The sequence below is a fragment of the Lithobates pipiens genome, unplaced genomic scaffold (assembly GCF_037356315.1).
Source record: "Lithobates pipiens isolate NorthernLeopardFrog02 unplaced genomic scaffold, aLitPip1_a1.2 Scaffold_1, whole genome shotgun sequence".
Taxonomy (NCBI): Eukaryota; Metazoa; Chordata; class Amphibia; order Anura; family Ranidae; genus Lithobates; species Lithobates pipiens.
In genome coordinates, this window is record NW_027507685.1 from 137,606,368 (window position 1) to 137,626,973 (window position 20,606).

General features: G+C 44.3%; 1 long non-coding RNA gene across 1 annotated transcript; it reads right to left on the bottom strand.

The window, feature by feature from the left end:
• Positions 1-1,836: 1,836 nt before the first annotated feature.
• Positions 1,837-20,236, bottom strand: LOC143975244 (uncharacterized). The gene is made up of 4 exons (XR_013272344.1): positions 20,099-20,236; positions 14,056-14,138; positions 5,388-5,525; positions 1,837-4,068 (listed from the first exon to the last, which is right to left on the bottom strand). It is a non-coding gene; the product is annotated as an uncharacterized LOC143975244 (long non-coding RNA).
• Between the last annotated feature and the right edge of the window lie 370 nt (positions 20,237-20,606).

Genomic DNA, 20,606 nt, shown 5'->3' on the forward strand with positions numbered 1-20,606 from the left:
CTGTCAGCGCTGTATGTCACGGTGCTGCTGTCAGCGCTGTATGTCACGGTGCTGCTGTCAGCGCTGTATGTCACGGTGCTGCTGTCAGCGCTGTATGTCACGGTGCTGCTGTCAGCGCTGTATGTCACGGTGCTGCTGTCAGTGCTCTGTATTACGGTGCTGCTGTCAGATGCCTCTATCACGGTGCATGTGTCATTCCGGTATGTCACGCTGCTGGTGATCATCTCCTGCACCCTCTTCTTTGCCTACCCTGGTCCCTGACCTTCCCTCTCCTCCATTGCCTTCATTAACTCCATAGTCCTGAATTGTTAGAACAATTTCCCAAATAAAATAAAAATGCTTGTAGTTATCGATCCCAAATTCACCTCATACATGTATTATGTCATTGTCCAGATGGTGGGACTACGTTTTACCCCCTAATAATTACCACGTGGCCGCAAATTCGACATGAAGGTTTGCAAAGTTCGCCTCCCATTGAAGTCAATGGGGCCCGCGGCGAACGGTCGGTTTCGCGAACGTTTGGGTCCGTTCGCATTTCGCGTTCGCGAAACGTCCCGTCGGAAGTTCGTCCATCACTATTGATTTCATAGCCAAGGGTGGTAGTATTGTGATATTAACAATAACATGGGCTTGGCGTATTGATTGTTAGCTGAACTATAGGGACTAGACAAAGGAATACATAACTGATGATAATAATAATTGATGGAATTGATCAGTTACTTCAGCACCCCTAGTGGACGGGGCGCCACTGAACCAAACATACTTAAGCGGCTCCTTCAGGGCTACATAAATAATACTTCACAGAAGCCCTTAGTGGATACTTAGGCATTTTGTTTCAAGCAGGCCCATATGTGTGACCCTCTATACATGGGGGTGGAGGTTTGTGCATCTAGGGTGATGGGACCCTTATTGGAACACTCATTCTTTTTACATTAACTATGCCAAGCTGCACCAATTAAGTTACAGTTACAATTTGTATATGATTAAATGTTTGATCCATACTGCTGGTTGTGAACTTGTGTTTTATATTGAATTTGTTATTTTGACAAATCTCCAAAAAAAAAAAAAAAAAAAAAAAAAGTTTTGAACAAAAAAAGCATTTTTTATTTCAGACTGAATTCTAACCTCCCCCCTCTCCAAAACACAAAAAAAAAAGCAAACATGTTTTCACCATCATGTTCCAGCAACTTCTCAAGTGAATAAAAAAAGTTTCTGTTAATGAAATGTTGCTGTTTAACCGCTTATTAATCTTATGCTGGCCATACACTATACAAAAAATCGGGCGACCCAATTTCACTCAAAACCAAAATTTCTAAAAACGAATGTTCGGCCGCGAACACAACCGATGGTGCCATCATGTAATGTCCGATAAATCGTTCAGCGGACATAAATACATTTTAAGTTCATTTTTTTTTTTACATATATCTAGTGCAGACAGGTCGGACGGGAAACACATTAACCTTTCAATTTATCGTTCGTTCGGCAGAAAATTTCCAAACTTGTCCAAAAGATTATCGATTTTGTGCCCATTAACTGGCCGAAAAAATGAATGAACAGTCTAATGACCGAATTCCGGACGATTTTTTCGTATAATGTATGGCCAGCATTAGTTAACATTTGACAACCCTATTTAACTTTTCACGTCTCTTCTCAAATCAAGTTTAGATTTTTAAGCCTTTTTTTTTTTGTCCTTTTTTTAGCATTCATATGTACACTTTTTTTCTTTTTATTTGTTGCATTAAAAAAAAACTACACAACATAAAAAAAAGTATTCATTTTATACAATGGAAAGGTTCCCTCATGGGGTTTTTTAGCAGCCAAAAAATTGTTCCAAGATTTTAAATTAAAAATATTTTATTGTATTAAAAAGTAATTTGACAGTTACATAAGAGTTGTTAAAAATTGTGCTCTGGCATTCACATGAAAATGACAAAACCACCGATCAAGATGAACATACATTTATATGAAATTTTAGTAAAATTGCATTTTATTGCCAAAAAAGAATCTTCCACATAGAACCCCTTGTCAGGTCACCTGAGACCAGGTGACAGATGCACTCCGTAGGAGTCGGAAGTGCACCTTAGGACTGACTGCTGCGGACTGTACCCAGGGAGATTCAGGACACAGGTCTACAGGATCATTAATACAGATCCCAATGGGAGCTGGAGCATAGATTCCCCAGGGTGCGGAGTCTAAGAGCCAGTGGGTGTTCGCCAGAGCCTCCAGTGGTGAGGATGGACTTCGCTGCAGTCTGGCTCCAGGTCGCGACCCCTAGGGTCTCACAGCTCACGCTCACAGTAGACTACAGGAGAAGGAAGCAGCAGGCTGGAATGACAAGGATAGTAAGGGGATACGGCAGAGGTCAGGGCAATTAGTAGACAGGAACAACAAAGGTTCAGGGTCACAGGCAGACAGGGATGGTTGGAGACATGCAAAAGGTCAAGGTCGCAAGCAGACAGGAATCGTAGGGAACACGCCAAGGTCGGTAACAGAGACAAAACGTAGAGCACACAGCAAGCAGGAAACAGGAAGCCAAACACACAATGGTACACAATGGTTGATCAGCACCGCTAGCTTGCAGTGCACAGGTTAATATAGGGATCCTTGATAGGGCCTGGGGTGGAGCCATGCTTAGAGGAGAGGTTATAAAAACCACCATGTGGAAGTGGCTGGCCTCTTAGTCAGAACACATGAGGGGAGGTAAGCAAACAGAGGAAGATCACTGCATAACCATGACACCCCTATGCGTTTTGACCCTTTGTGGTCTTCTCCAAAGGGGCATTTTATTCTATGCAGAAAAAAAGAGGATATTTTACATTTTGGTAAATATTTTATTAATTTTCCATGTATTAAATCTGGCAAAAAAAATTATATTTACCAGTCAAGACGATGGAAGAGAGAAAAACGCATGTCCTACAGCCAGAGATTTATTTTAAAAACAGCTCATTCCAGCAATCCCAAAGATGTTGGTGTGTCGTCTCCACCTCCTATGACATGGACCCTGCCCTCAAAGAACTTACAAAGACCATTTGTTTGGACCCTGTAAGAAGGAGATGGGGAGGGGAGCGAACAGGCACCTGTAGTATATTATAGTAGACTTATTATTTATTATATTGGTTTCAATAAATGATAAGAAAAAAATTAAAAACGAAATATTTAAATCACTATATTATATATTTGTTACTTATTATTTATGGCAATAATATAAATCCATAGTGCCATGTGACAAAATGTGTGAAGGTGATTGAATTACAATAATCAAGCATTAAATTAAATGAAAAACAAAAAAATGTATTAAATTGGATAAGTAAAAGATGATAGATGTGCTTTATTGTGTATAAATGAGTGAAAACTAATGAAAATGAGATATAAGTGCTAACAATACCTTAGGCGATGTGAGCAGCACGCATAAATGACACACAGTTGATGTGATGAATCAGCAATGCAGATAAAGGAGCATAAATGACTTCCCAAGATCTGTATCTATATTAGTGAATTCAAGTTAAAGTATTAATGACTATAACGATTTTAAAAAGAGATCCAAAGTAGTATTACACTCCCTATCCTGGGACCTACTTGTGAGAAGAGTTTTCAATGTGTCTATATCAGCAGCTTGCTGGGATCACTATAGGATCCACAAGAGCTATTGGCGTATATATACTTCCTTAATGATTTAATAGTGTACAGGTGCCTGTCTCCCTCCCACTTCCTCCAAACACCTCCTGTAGGTCCTGACCGCCATCATGGCGCTCACCTCATGGTCTCCTCGGCGTTCCGGAAGACGTGCTCCGGAAACCTCCGTCACTTCCGTTCCAAACATATGACATCACGCTCACGCGCCGCCACAAAGGCGCATGCTCGTGACGCCGAATGATGTCCAGCCATGATCGCGGCACGCCACCGGCACGGCAATAATTCCTCTGGTGGCGCTGATGGATTTTGCACCTATGGGGAGAAAATAAATGGGAGAAGGCATAAGCCTCTCCCTTCTCGTGCCAGAAATTGAAAGAGTGGCAGGATACCACTAATGGATGCGAGGAGGACACTGAATTGGGATGCTCAAAATGACTGCAAAAAAGAAAGAAAAAGCATAATTGTAAAAAAACATTATATAGTATTTCATATTTATAAAGAGTACAAAATTACACGATACATACTGAGAAAAATATATTGTTTAATACTTTAATACTGCATTTAGAATATATTTTACATTTATTTATTTTAGGCGTATCCAAGGCCGGGCTGAGTTTTCTATTTTCCCATGAAATAATAATTAAAGTATTTCAAAAGAAAACATTTTCCTATTTAATTTGTTTTGATAGACACAAATCCTTTTAGGAAAGGGGCAAAAGTTATAGATTAATTTAGGCCAGGAAAGGTGGTGGCCTGTAATTTAAAAATCCAGCGTTGCTCACGTTGAAGCAACACTTTGTTCCAATCTCCACCTCGATCAGAAATATGTATTCTGTAGAGGGCAGCAAAGGTGACTTTTGGCATTTGATAATGATGGTATAAGACTAAATGTCTACCCACTGGTAGATGTCTATTTCCAATTTCCATACTGTATATATGTTGAGAGATTCAATGGCAAAAAATTGTTGTTTTGTCTTGCCTGTATAATATGCCTCACATTCACAGGACATCAAACAGACGACCCCAGATGTTTGGCAATTGGCAAAGTGCTTGGGGTTAAACATTTCACCATTGGGAAGTAGGAAAGACTTGTCTCTCTTGATAAGGTAACATTGTGAGCATGTGTCAACATGAAGGAACCATATATAGAAGGACAAGGTTTTTTTAAATGGATTTAACCTTATATTCGCTCTGAAGCAGTTTGTCTTTAATTGAAGAAGCACATTTATAAGTAATCAAAGGATTAGTTGATATAAATTGCTGTATTCTCCGGTTGTCTACAAGAATAGACCAATGTTTTTTAATGATTTCTCTCATTTCTGTATGTTGACTTGAATAATGCAGAATGATCCTCATGGGGTCAAAATTAGAGTTCATTTTTAGACTTCGATTGAAAAGAGAGTTTTTGACGTGACTGACCAATCGTTTTATTATAAGCCCTCCGTAGACATGAACGACTATATCCCCGGGCTAGTAATCTGTCCCGGAGTTTACCTTTCTCTAACCTAAACAAACCACTATTGGAACAGTTCCTTTGCAACTGAAGATACGGTCTATAAGGGATCGAGTCTTTTAAAGGGATAGGCTGAAAGCTGTCAGCATGCAATACTGTATTACCAGCAGTGCTTTTCCTATACAAAGTACTGCCTAATCTTCCTTCTGAGTCACAGATTATTTATTTTATAAACAACTTTGCATTTCTTGGTTTTAAATTGGGACGTTAAAATAAATAATTTAAAAAGACAGACACGTACTTAAAGCATTTGGTCACATGCGTGGTCCTCTGTGTGGCTTTCATTGTTGTGACTCATTCGATAACTTGCTGACTTTACTAACCGATGCAACCAGGATGGAACACTCAGAGAGGTCAGCAACTGACAACACAGATCACTCTACAACAATAAAAACAAAATCAAGTGATGAGTTCATTTTTCACGATCCAGAGAATGGATTCCATGTAACACTCATAGAAAAGAGAAATTTGAATTCTGGAATAATCATCGTCCCTGAATACGCTTCAAAACACTTAGGCCGCGTACACACGGGCGGACTGTTCGCCCAACTTTGTCCGCTGAACAGTGTTTGGGCGGACAGTCCGCTCGTGTGTGGGCTTTCAGCGGACAGTTTCAGCGGACAGTTTGACGGACAAGGTTTTTCGGAATTTCCGAAAAACTGTCCGCTGAAACCTTGTTTCAGCGAACAGTCCGCTCGTGTGTAGGCTTGTTCGTCAAACAAAGTTCCGCGCATGCTCAGAAAGGATTTTCACGCCGAAAGTTATAATGCAGTGTATAGGACGTCGTATTTTTCGTCCCGTCGTACGTGCCGTTCACGTCATCGCGCACGGTTTCAGCAAACTGTTCGTCTGTCGTGTGTGGCCATGTCCGTCCATGCTAATTTTGAGCGGACTGTTTGCCGAAACTGTTTGACGGACAAAGTTGGGCGAACAGTCCCCGCGTGTGTACGCGGCCTTACACTTGCTAAGACTAAGAGATGTGATATTATAATATTCGTCATTAACCACATGACTAGCAGACTGGTTTCATCATCGTTTACATACGAAATTATGGGTTTGACTTGAAGGAGTAATGCCATTATTGGATCTATGGGCTCTAACTTGGGTTTTCCCCAACCTAATGTAGCACCTTCTACCAGAAGGTAGGTGCTAGTAAGAGTTGTTTTACTAGGTTTGTTCAGCACAGGCAAGTTTAGGCAGGCCTATGCTGTAAGCTAGGCCTGTCTGTTTTGCTCTGACCAATCCCTAACTGCCATTGACAGGGGGCGGGCCTCCTATATATGCTGAGGTCACATGCTGCTTTGGAGGCGTAGTTTACTGGGTGACGTGAGGAATGGAGTGCTAGACAGCCGCAGGAGCACACCCCCGTATGGGGGGGGTGGGAAGTGATCACAGGGGAAGGCCCGGGGAGAACTGTGAGGGAACATTGCCTCTACATGGTCATTGGCAATGTCTCTGTCACCACACGGTTGGTGGCAGGGAATGCCTGGAGCAGAGGGGCAGGAGAAGCTGTTGGAATGCATGGTCCAGACAAGTTCCTCATCAAGGACTCAGGGCTGGAAGGTCGATGAGTGTTACCACAGTGGATGGCTGGAGGTGCCAGGGATTCTGCTACAGCAGTGTCTTTATCATACACACGGTGGATGGTGAAGAGTCCTGGATCAGAGAGGAGACTGTGGGGAGTTGTGTCAAATCAGTGTGGCCGGCTGGCACGTGGATTGCAAGTTGGACTGGCTGGGAGCAGTAGTCCATTTCCTAGAGAATAGACTTTAACCTACTAGGCCTCCGGGGAGAGGTTCTGCAGGCCTCAGGCCTAGTAGCAGCGAGTCACCAGAGCCAGTAGAGGGTCTTATTCAGAGCGAGTTCTTCATACCATTAGAAGAGGATGTGTTATATCTTAAACGTAATTACAAGTTGTGCAAGAGGAAGCAAGTTTGGGCAAGTGGTGAAGAGAACTAAGACCATTACTTTTACACGGTTAAAAGTGATGTTTCTGTCCCTCACACGGTGACGGGTAGGAAACTCTTAGGAACAGCGGTCTGCATGGAGATGCAGAGGGAGTAACAGTCTGCAGGGAGCTGCAGGAGAAGATTTCTACTTAGTCAAGTGTGCACATTCTTTAGGCTCCACCTATGATCAAAAGTATACTTAAATATGTAAATATAATGGCAATGATTAATTCTATTGACATCCCATATCCCAATCCAACTACAAAAACAAAGGTCGCAAAAGACTGTTCATTGTCTCTGGAAAGGATGCATGAAGTCTGGCAAAGGGGTGATTTGACAGATTGTTTGTCAGTAGTGCTAACACCATGGCTACACTTAGGAATGCTCTTAAAGCATTCCCAGATCTAACGAAACAAACTCTTGCTAACTAGGACCAGGGTATCCATAGATTTCAGATCTCTCAATATTTAGGCCCTATGATACCTTTTATTTTATTTTTTTTATAATCTGGCATTTCCCACTGTGATACAAAATGAACCTAGCCCTATCTCTATAGGAGCAGGTCCATTGGCCCCAGGGCTGTGGGCCATTGGTTCCAGAAACATCAGCTTTACTCATTTCTACAATCTATTCCAAACAGATTCAAACAAAACCTACTCCACTAGGGACCCTTTTTCTTCAAGATTCTCTACCTACTTATGTAATATCTGTTACTTATTCAATCTAAGGCCGCGTACACACGCGGGGACTGTTCGCCCAACTTTGTCCGTCAAACAGTTTCGGCAAACAGTCCGCTCAAAATTAGCATGGACGGACATGGCCACACACGACGGACGAACAGTTTGCTGAAACCGTGCGCGATGACGTGAACGGCACGTACGACGGGACGAAAAATACGACGTCCTATACACTGCATTATAACTTTCGGCGTGAAAATCCTTTCTGAGCATGCGCGCAACTTTGTTTGACGAACAAGCCTACACACGCGGGGACTGTCCGCTGAAACAAGGTTTCAGCGGACAGTTTTTCGGAATTTCCGAAAAACCTTGTTCAGCGGACTGTTCGCTGAAACTGTCCGCTGAAAGCCCACACACGAGCGGACTGTCCGCTGAAACTTGGTTTCAGCGGACAGTTTCAGCGAACAGTCCCCGCGTGTGTACGCGGCCTTACAGTCTCAGTCTCACACTTCTTTTTCATTACATAGCGCTACCTGGGAAAAAGAACTTACTATTAACATTACCCCAGAAGAATAGAATATATGTTTCACCCTATATAGCAGATTGTCCCTAGCCAACAAAGCACAAGAGAAGACTTAAGTTGATTACCAGATCAGTATGAAATTTGTCCAGAAACTCTGAATAGTATCTGTACCACTGTACCAGATACCTGTTGGTGTTGCCATAGTCAAGGAGACTATTGCCACGTACACATGACCAGACTTTCCGACAGACTAGGTCCGACGGAATCAGTCCAACGGACAATCCGATCGTGTGTGGGCTAATCCGATCGTTTTTTTCACATAGAATATCAGATGGACCTAGAAATAGAACATGTTTCAAATCTGTCCGACGGACTCAATTCCTATCGGGAAAACCGTTTATCTGTATGCTGGTCTGACAGACCAAATACAACGCAAGGGAAGCTATTGGCTGCTGGTTATTGAACTTCCTTTTTTAGTCCCGTCTAACATCATCACGTTCAAAAAAATTGGACTTTCGAACGGACGTAGTCCGTTTGTGTGTTGCCAAGCCCATTCGTTCAGAAGGTCCGTCAGAACTCCGCCGAATGTCCGTCAGGAAGACCATCAGCCCTTGTACACACGGTCGGAGAATCTGTCGGAATGAGTCTTATCGGACCGCGTCGTCAGATAATCCGACTGTGTGTGGTATGCATCGGACTGATTCCGTCCGAATCTCCGTCCGATCCAAATTTCCAACATGTTGGAAAGATTTCCTGACCAACTGGGCCGGACGGACCTAATCCGATCATGTGTACAGCATTTTCATCGGACCAAGTGCCACGCATGCTCAGATCAAATTCCTACATGAAAGCTATTGGCTACTAGCCTGAATGTAGTCCCATCGTAACGAAATTACGTCATCACGTTCTGAAAGATCGGATTTTTCGCCAACTTGGCCCGACCATGTGTATGCAACAGTTTCGGACACAATCCGTCAGACAAAATCCGACGGATTTGGTTGGAAAAATCTCCGACCGTGTGTACGTGGGCTCAGACCTAGTCTGCCGGAAAGTCCGGGCATGTGTAGGTAGCATATGACTCATATTAGGTGGGAATGTCCTCCTATTAAAATTTTTTTAAGTAAGGATGATTAATTTGTTCCACGGGTTAACACCTAAAGTAGTAGTATTCTCTATCTCAACTAAAAAGGATATCTTTAGGCACTTCCTTTCAACAGCAAAATCTGTAATTCATTAACTTTGGAAGTCTATTGCATGGATTGGGTGTTGGAATTAGATGCCATTTGTGATCTTGAATGTTTGTTGTTATTGGAAAATGATAAAACAGAAGTTTTTTTTAAACACATGGACTCCATGGCTTTTCTTTACTAGGTCCTGGATTCTCACCCATGACGGGTGAAGGATTCCGATTATAAAGGGAAAAGATTGTTAAAGTGTAATTAAGGATTTTTTTCACTTTGAACAGAATAAGGGAGGGTTATAAACCCCGGTCAGTTTTTCTTTTTTCTCCCATTCTCGCAGATTGTTTTTTTCCCCATTTGGGAGATTTACCTTCAGTCCTTCTCATAGCTAAACAGGAAGTAGGAAGAAATCGCTGCAAATAAAGGGAATTCCTTGAGGATCACCAGGACTAGTATCCCTATTGAAGCATTTCCCCTCTATTTCTTTTCACTTCCTGTCCTATAGCAAAACAATATGTGAGAGGAATCCCTCCAAAGTGAGGAAATCACTGGTTGTCACCAAGGTCACCATAACTAGTGTCCCCAGTGGAAGCTTTCCCCTCTATTTCTTTTGTGGAAACAACCCAAAATGTAGCATTTTCTTTTACAGTCACAAAAAAGTGGTAAAAACCCAACAAATAGAGAAGGCGAATCTCCCAAATGAGGATAAATGTAGCAAGGAAAACCTGACAAGGGTTTAAATCCAACTCATATCCAAAACATAAAAAGGTTCTGCCTTTATTTATACTTGAAAGTGGTCATAAACCTCAGACATAAAATATGAATGAAGCACATCCTTCTATAGTGCGTTCTTGCCTCTATCGAAAGCTATCAGCATAAGTCGGTTCTGAAAGGTTTTCCGACACCAATAGATAAAATAGTGATGGGGGAAGAGAGCTACAGCACACAGCCTGTGGCCGATATCCTCAGCTTTGCATGTTTCCCCTGTACTGCGTGAAGGGGGGGGGGGGGGGGGGGGCAGGTCTGGACTGGGACAAAAATTTGGCCCTGGACTTCATCCAGACCGGCCCACTTTAATTTTGCAAACACACACAAAAACAGTATATAAACTATACGCAATTGTGCAAAAAAATAAATTATTAACTGGTTCCCGACCAGCGCACGCCGATGTACGTCGGCAGAATGGCATGGGCAGGCATATTGGCGTACAGGTACATCCAATCTTCAATGCCGCCCTGCCATCGCAAGCGCGCCGCCGGTAGCGTGCTCTCGTGCTGGTCAGGACCCCCGTGAATCCGGTCGCGGGTCCCGCGGACTCGATCGTCGCAGGCATACCCGCGATCATCTCACGGGACGGCTGAATGGAGGAAATGCCGTGTAAACAGCACTTCTCCATTCTGCCTAGCAACTAGTGACGCTGATCTCTGCTCCATGTGATTGGAGCAGAGATCAGTGTTCACTAAGGCTGCTTTCACACTGGGGCGGTATTCAGGCGTTACAGCGCTAAAAATAGCGCCTGTGTAACGCCTGAAAAAAACCGGCCCCTTTAACTCCAGTGTGAAAGCCGGAGGGCTTTCACACTGGAGCGATGCGCTGGCAGGACGGTGAAAAAAGTCCTGCTAGCCGCATCTTTGCAGCGGTGAAGGAGCGGTGTATTCACCGCTCCTATACCGCTACTACCCATTGAAATCAATGGGACACCGCGGCAATACCGCCGGCAAAGCGCCGCTGCAGCGGCGCTTTGCGGGCGGGTTTAACCCCTTTTCGGCCGCTAGCGGGGGTTAAAACCACCCCGCTAGCGCCCGCACACCGCCGCTAAAACGACGGTAAAGCGCCGCTAAAAATAGCGGCGCTTTACCGCCGACGCTGCTCCCGCCCCAGTGTGAAAGCAGCCTAAATGAAAGCCCAACCCCCCCACAGTTAGCAACACACCCCTAGGAATACTTAACCCCTACACTGCCACCCACTGGTTAACCCCTTCACTGCCAGTGTCATTTACACAGGAATCACTGCATTTGTAGAAATGACAATGATCCCAAAAATGTGTCAAAAATGTCTGATGTGTCCGCCACAATGTCGCAGTCACAATAAAAAAAAAAAAAAAAAAAAAAAAAAAAAAAAATAAATCACTGATCACCGCCATTACTAGTAAAAAAATAAATAATAAAAAATTATTAATAAAAATGCCATAAAACTATCCCTATTTTGTAAACGCTATAACTTTTGCGCAAACCAATCAATAATCGCTTATTGCGATTTTTTTTACCAAAAATATGTAGAAGATTACGTATCGGCCTAAACTGAGGGAAAAAATGTTTTTTTATATATTTTTGGGGGATATTTATTATAACAAAAAGTAAAAAATAATGTGTTTTTTTCAAAATTGTCGCTCTATTTTTGTTTATAGCGCAAAAAATAAAAACCGCAGAGGTGATCAATTACCACCAAAAGAAAGCTCTATTTGTGGGAAAAAAAGGACATCAATTTTGTTTGGGAGCCACGTTGCACGGCCGCGCAATTGTCAGTTAAAGCGACGCAGTGCCGAATCGCAAAAAGGGGTCTGGTCTTTGACCAGCAAAATGGTCCGGTCTGTAAGTGGTTAATCAATTACCATGGACAGTGGCAGTACATTTACCCCTACCCCCTCCCCCCACCCTGCTGCATATTACAGATATCACAGACATGCCATGTAGCCTGCAGTTGATTATATTATTTAGTGCTTACTTGATGACAGTGGTGACGGATTTCTTTGTCCCTGGACCCTGACCCTGACCCTGTCTGTGCTGCTGTCTGGAGTGGAGTGGAGTCCTGGAGCTGTGGAGCAATGTTCTCGTTCTGGTTCCTCGTTCCTCCTCGGCGGCGCTTTCTCTTCACTCCCAGGCCAGGCGGCTAAGCTCGGGCTCCTCCCATATCCCCGGGCCGCCTCCGCCCTCCGGCCGCGTGTGACATCACGGCGCTGGGACAAGGAGGCTGCCAGTAATGTAAGGGGAGTGAGTGGCAGCGTCACCAGGGGGTACTTGTGTGCCGGCCCAGTTACTGTAGCGGAGCAGCAGCCGCGGCCGCCGCCGGCGTTAAATATAAAAAGCACAATATAACTCAAACTGACAACCGGCCCAGCGGCCCACTGAGCCAATCGGCCCACCGGGAATCTCCCGGTAGTCCCGATGGCCAGTACAGGCCTGGGGGGGGGGGGGGGGGGGTTCTCTTCCCTCCAGTCAGGACCCAGAGCTGTCCTCACTGAGATCTGCACTTTGAGACTTCAGATCCTTGCCCCCTACTTTTCAGAGCTGAGAGATCCTCTGTAAATTCTGGACCTTTAGTGGTTGTAGAGGACAGGTGGCAGCAGATAAACATGTACAAATTATGTAGAAGGATTTGGGTCCTCCCTGTGTATTACTTGATGTTAGCTCTGTCACTGGGCATATGTGAGGGTTTTCAACCACTTTAGGTCACTATATGGGGTCAAGAATTTAGAGTCTCTTTCCCACCCATAGTCTCTCTCCGAGTATCTGAATTTCAAATCCCATATAAGGACCTAACAATTGTGGAAAACTGTAAATCTGTTTATCTTAATAGACGGAATCTTTCACCCTTCATGGGAGAGAGCCCCTGAGTACTCCAACTGTACTCAAATGATTCCCCTTAAAAGGAACCATAACCCAAACAGTGGGTGTAAGGTAAACCGGACCTCCATCACTAAAAGGCCAGTGCGGATACCTGCTCATGCTCGCACACATTGCACACATGCTAATATTCATAAGCAAAAGGACCAACATAGTTCCGGCAATGCCAGTTCATTGTGCATGAATATGTGCACGTGCGCGAACGAGTGTGCATGTGCGCACGCAACAATTAGCCCTTGGCGCCCAGTGGCCTATTTAAACTACACTGTCACTGCAAACAAGTGCTGGATGATCTTCAGCTCCTTCCTGACCCACCAAGTCCTGATCCGTTGCTCCTGTTTGTTCGTGTATGACCCGGCTCACCTTTGGACTTCCCCTCTGCTTGCTCCTTTACTCTGTTACCTGGTATCCTGACTTTGGCCTGCTTATTGGACTTGATCTGCCTGCTGACTTGGTACCACATTGCCTGGCTGTTACCCGACCTTGGCCTGCCCTCTGGACTTGCTTTTGCCTGCTGATTCGGTACCCTGCTGCCCAGTTGTTGCTGACTACTGCTCTTCTTCTGGTTTCGCTCCTGTCCACACTCTGGTGCCCAGCTGCTTCTAATTCCTACTCCAAGGACCATGACTGCCAGCTCTACCCACCTTCAGAGGGGACATCACCAGCAAGCTACCCGGCACTTGTGCCACTCCTTGCCTTTACACTTTCTGTTCCCACCTTCAGGAGTGTAGGCTGGAGGAGCAAGGGAGGCCTCTATCACATTCCAGTCTCCACCAGGTACATGATAGTGGGGACACATATCTCCCATCCAGGACTCATCCCCGGCATCGTGTACAGTGGAAAACTAGACTGCAGCTATATAATCCATAACAAGACCATAACCTATCCACAGCCAAATACTCACAGCCAAGAAGAATAATGGTGTTAAAACAGTTGGCATAAAACAAACTACTTACATAGCACAAGTATATGATGCACAATAATACAAAGAATACAGGGATGGCAATCCAATCAGTCCAGTTGGTTGGCAGTTGACTTTCTATAATGATAAGAAGCATATACAGTATAATGGTCAGGGCAGCAGTAAAACACTATTCCATTTTGCAAATCACAGTGATCAAACAGAGCTAAATATCTCTAAGGATTACCACATGGATGCAAGGCAGAGCTATGTGATCTCTATATATGGGCTGATGTACTTTCCAAAGTTGCAACTTTCACTTTTGAAACGTAATGCCTCCCATAGACATGAGATGACAGTTGCACGTCTTAAGGTTCTTTTGTCTATATTCAAAGGACCCCTCAACCCCATGCTCCTCAGAGGCAGGGCCAGATTTTCCATGTCATCATCTAATATACCAAATATTTCCCAAGCCTCACCTTGGTCACAGTGCTCTTCCAATCTTTAAATGAATAAACAAATGTATTTTCCTCTGCTGATAGAAACCCTGGACACTTCTCTAATATAGTACCAAGTACCAAGAGTGCATCAATCACACAGGCTGAATAAATAGTCACATGTTCATCTAATGATCAGGCTGTTTAAACATTGCATACTGACAGTCACTATTACACTAAACAGAAGTTGTTTGCACAGGGTTTTTATCAAAGTGTAAGTAAATGGAGTTGTGCAAGGTTTTCTATTCTGTAATTTCACTTTTATTTGAAGAGTGAAACATGTTAGGTTTGGACGATTTTTATTTTGGGAGCACCTTCTTACTTTATTATTTAGGTTCACGTGATCTTTTTCTTGTCCTGACATGCTCCCCCCCCCCCCCTCCTTTCATCATTGTGGGGTGTGATATGCCTTGTGCCACCAAAGCAGTCTTAGCTAAATGTGGATATGGTCAGGGCCATCTTTAACACAGGGCAAAAGGGGAAGCTGCCCGGGCCATGTCATTGTTGTGGGGCCCAAAACAGCTGCCTCTTGAGCCCTGCACTGCCCCCAAATGGTTGATAAGTGGATTCAGGAGGGACCAAGAATATATGTTTGCCCAGGGTCCAATCAATATTAAAGATGGCCCTGGATATGGTGATATATGGGGCTTGTCCATCAGTGGTTATCTGTGTCCACATGGATGAGTGTACACGTATTACATATCTGAGAGAGATGCTCATAAGGTGATGTCTATCTTCTATATTCATTTACATACCTTTTTACGATTTATAATAAGGCCCCTTTCACATGGGCTTTCCGATCAGGTCCGCCTGTCAGTTTTGCACTCCATTCACCCCTATTGAGCGGCAGATATCAGCAGTGACATGTCCGCTGATACTCGCTGCTATCCGATCCTGTCCGTGAAATCTAGACAGATGGAGACCATATTTTCCATCCATCATGGCCTATTGGATCGGATGAAAACGGACAGGCGGAGTCTGGCACGTCTGTCTCAGCACAGTGAGCAGAGATGGACCTGTCATCCACCTGCTCAGTGGGATCAACAGATCGATCCCCTGCTGAGCAAAGAGCCCTAAAAGTTTTAGACAAGTGCCATTTTGGTGCGCAGGGTAGCGCACCCTCATCTAGTCTGTCTGTCTCTGTCCGTGTCTCTCGCTCTGTGTGTCTGTCTCTCCCTCTTTCTCTGTCTATCCGTTTCTCTCTCTCTCTCTCTCTGTGTCTCTGTGTCTCTGTGTCTCTCTCTCTCTGTGTCTCTGTGTCTCTGTGTCTCTCTCTCTCTGTGTCTCTCTCTCTCTGTGTCTCTCTCTCTCTGTGTCTCTGTGTCTCTCTAATAAGCTTTATTGGCAGGACCAAATACATGTTAGCATTGCCAAAGCAGTTGAGCTTGTATAAGAAAAAAAGGGGGAAGGGTAATGGGTAATATAAAGGGGAATGGACATAAGTCAGTTTAAAGGATTTTTAAGTCCTCAGTTTTTCATGTCACATATTGGGCAGCTATCTTCTCCCAGTAGAAATTGGAGTTTCCTCTTCTCTTCTATAAAATTGAAGTCCAGGATAAGAGTGGAGAGTCACTGGAAGCGAGTGTCCCTCACTGATGAGTACTTTGGGCAAAGTAGCAGGAAGTGGTCCTCATCCTCCAGGACCCCCTGGTCACAATTCTGGCACAGTCTACTCTCCCTGGGCTTGTATGTCTGTCTGTGCCGTCCTAATTCGATTTCCAGGCTGTGGGCGCTCAGTCTGTCCAGGCTCAGGGTCTGTCTGTCTTTGGGGTCTTGTAGCACCTCCAGGTATGGGGCCAGTTTGTAGTCTCTCTGCAGTAACTGGTAAACAGTTTGTTTTTTTGGAGCTTGGCATTTCATTTCTCCATCATATTTTTCTTTGGAATCATTCATTATGTTTTTTATTTGAGATTTTGTCAGGCCGCATTGTTGAGAGTTTGGAATAAACAAGGTGTTGATGAGTTGTTGCAGGCCACACAGCTTGGACTGGTCCTTACTGTTCAGTAAGCCTTTATGGTGGTATGAGTTGGGACCGCTGTTTTGTAGGTGGTCCCAGTATGATAGCGCCCTCTTCTGTACTGCAAGAAGTAGAGGAAATCTGCCCAACTCAGACACTGTTGGAGGTGCTCCTATGGACTTGGAGGAGAGGTTTGCAGAATTCCAGATGGAATATTTCTGTTGGGTCGGGGTTCCATTTGGATTGGTCTGGGTAGGTGACAGGACCCCAAACTTCACTCCAATAAAGAAGCATTGGGGTGATGACACTATGAAATATTCTGAGCCAGACTCTCATTGGTGGTTTTAGGTGGTACAGCTGTCTCCTGATGGCATAGAAGGCTCTAAATGCCTTGTCTTTTAGTGCCTCTATGGCTGGCTTGAAATGTTACTGATTTGTTAATTTCTAGGCCGAGGTATGTGTAGCTGTTGGTTTCATCAACAAAGAAAATAATGTGGGTTCCAATAGATGAGAACCCCCAGAAAAAAGTGAGGATCCCCGAGGAACAATGACCATAAATGTATAGTTATTACAAAAATGTATTATATACAAATGTATTTGTCATCTAACATTAGTAAGAATTTTTAACCTAGATAAGTCACTAAACCAAGTAAAACAAAATATGTGAAAGGACTCCCTTAAGACACCCTATATAAAATAAATAAATATATATAGGTATCTAAGATATTCGAAAATGCTCTCCAATCCTGGCAAACACTAGCCTGGGGTGGGACATAAATACACAAACAACTCGTGTTAACAAACAACATAAAACATAAATAACGTCCGGACGCAAGTAGGATCCGACCCTGGTCCCGGGTTAGCAAAAACATCTATAAATTTGATAAAAAAAATAATGCCGAAAAGCTGCAAAATCAGCTACATCTAGCAACATGGGGCCAGTGTCGCATTTTCGAATATCTTATATATATGGTTTGCTAGAACATTCTCTCTCTCTCTCTGCCAGTCTCTCTCTCTCTCTGCCAGTCTCTCTCTCTCTCTGCCAGTCTCTCTGCCTGCCTGCCTCTCTCTGGTGAAAATCTTTAGGCTCGGTACACATTGGCAAGATGCGGGAAACTCTGCGAACCCACTGAGGGGTTCCCGCATCGCACCTAACTTGCAGGCAGTTCACACTGCCCTATGCAAACTGCTATGAGTGTCAATACAAAGTTAATGACACCCCCAGATTGGTTTGCATATTGCAGTGCGAACTGCCAATTCCGGCATGAATTGGATAACATGGGTGTTTACAACCATGCGATCCAATTCTGGTGTGGACCAAACAAAAATACAATCTGCATGGCTGAATTCGCATCGCACAGACATCACATGCAATTTGCAAATCAGTTTGGTGCGGATCACATGCGATGTTGCACAGCACAAAAATGCATAAACTCGAGTTACAGCTTATACACGAGTTTACACTCATTTGGCATTTGGAATGCCAGAAAACGACCATCCTGAAACCGATTTATCTGCTGTCAAAAAAATACCAGTAAACTCAACTGCCTCTAAATGACTATAAACATCAGTTTATTTGCTGCAGTGTAAATGAGGCCTTAGCTTAGCAGCTTAGATTGAGACTTCCTGTAATTATCATGTTTATAGCAGAACTTGGTCTATTACAGGAAAGGTAATAGGTAATGAACTATCTTTTACAATGGGGACAAACAAACATCACTGTGTTAATAACAGACTGAATCATACATTTCATTTATTTATATGTCACCTATACCCTCCACTTTAGGCAGAACATAAGCAACATATTAATAGGCAAAGCTTTGAGGACATCTAGTGGTAGATTAGAAAAATGTCACAAAAGTATAACGTTTCCTGCAATTGACTGGTAAAGCAGTCGGTGGTATTCAAATCAAAAGCAAAATTGTATTATTTTGCAAATGACCAATTCTTAGATGTGGTGACTGCATTGGTTTTATTTTTATCTGGTGATTCTGCCAGTAACTGATAGTACATTTAACACTACCCTCTCCCCAGACTGATGATGCCGCTGGCTATAAGTGACTCCGGTGCTCCTCCATCCAGAGTGGAGACACCCTAAGGCAGGAAGTGTTACTGGCCAGATCACCAGGTGAAAATAAAGGGGGGGGGGGGGGAACGAAAAAAAGAAAACCAATTCCACATCTAAGAACTGAAAAGCCGCGATAAATTTTTCGTTTTAGTGTTTATTATTCCATTAAGCAAAATTAGGGACACATTAACTGTCAACTCTGTACCATTACCCCAGTAGTTTGTTGTTTTACCTGAGATCCCCTGTAAGGTCCTGATCCCACAAGTAGATCTGTTATTCTACCCACTCTAATTAAAGTGGAACTTCACCCAAAAGGGGAAATTCTGCTTTTCTGTCTCCTCCCCCCCATTTAAGATTTGACATGTACCCATTCCCAATTCTGGTCAGATCGGTCCGAGCGGAAGTTGACACCCACTCCCCCTTTGTCCTTCAGCCTTCTGAAACACATCACAGGCTGCAGGACCAATCACAAAGCACAGCGCGGCTCCAACATGTACAGTGGGAAGCTGCAAGGAGTAACAGCTGGCATCCCAAAGTAAACATAAAGGAACCAGGGACCCAAGGACCAGCAATGGTCTGGGTGAGGACAGCTTCCCTGGACAGGTAAGTGTCCTTTTGTTAAAAGTCAGCAGCTGCAGGATTTGGAGCGCCTGACTTAAAGTGAAACTTCAGGCTAATTGAAGTAGAATAGGATTGGCAGACAGGCAGGATTTTTAATGCAGAAAAGACATGCTTGGTCTCTTGTGCATTAAAGCTACTTATCTGCCTGTCTGTCAATGTACAGTGAGCCACGCATGTCCATTATACATAGACTCTGCGGTCGCTGCAGGACTACATCTCCCAGCATGTCCCATCATACAGGGACTGCGCTGTCACTGCAGGACTACATCTCCCAGCATGTCCCATCATACAGGGACTGCGCTGTCACTGCAGGACTACATCTCCCAGCATGTCCCATCATACAGGGACTGCGCTGTCACTGCAGGACTACATCTCCCAGCATGTCCCATCACACAGGGACTGCGCTGTCACTGCAGGACTACATCTCCCAGCATGTCCCATCACACAGGGACTGCGCTGTCACTGCAGGACTACATCTCCCAGCACGTCCCATCACACAGGGACTGCGTGGTCACTGCAGGACTACATCTCCCAGCACGTCCCATCACACAGGGACTGCGCTGTCACTGCAGGACTACACCTCCCAGCAAGTCCCATCATACAGGGACTGCGCTGTCACTGCAGGACTACACCTCCCAGCAAGTCCCATCATACAGGGACTGCGCTGTCACTGCAGGACTACATCTCCCAGCAGGTCCCATCATACAGGGACTGCGCTGTCACTGCAGGACTACATCTCCCAGCAGGTCCCATCATACAGGGACTGCGCTGTCACTGCAGGACTACATCTCCTAGCATGTCCCATCATACAGGGATTGCGCTGTCACTGCAGGACTACATCTCCCAGCATGTCCCATCATACAGGGACTGTGCTGTCACTGCAGAACTACAACTCCCAGCATGTCTCATCATACAGGTACTGTTTCAGCAATAGGACAGAACACTGACACATTACCGGCAATGACCCCGCACACCAGCACTCCTTGCAGCACACACATCACCAGTAACGCCATGGTTGTAGTTTCAGGTTCCCGGAATCCTGACGTCACAAAGCTCCGCCCCCTACAGGATGGGAATCTCGGCAACTGGTGAAGTACACAGAACTCAGCTGATTCATGTTTTTCTATCCAGAGACACATATAGGGGCTTTCCCTGTATGCAATGCCCAGTCTGAGTGTATGGAAACGCCTACAATACTTTCCTCTTATTTGCTCCCTTTTGGTCTCTGTAAATATACCATTGACAGTGTTTTATTATATCTGTTCAGCAAATATGAGATCGCTGTTCATCCAGCCAGAAACCTTGTGAGCTGATAAATTCCTGATATCTCCCTTAGGAGCCGCTAATTTAACCACTTCAATACCAGGCACTTAAACACCTTCCTGCCCAGACCAATTTTGAGCTTTCAGGGCTGTCGCACTTTGAATGACAATTGCGCGGTCATGCTACACGGTACCCAAATG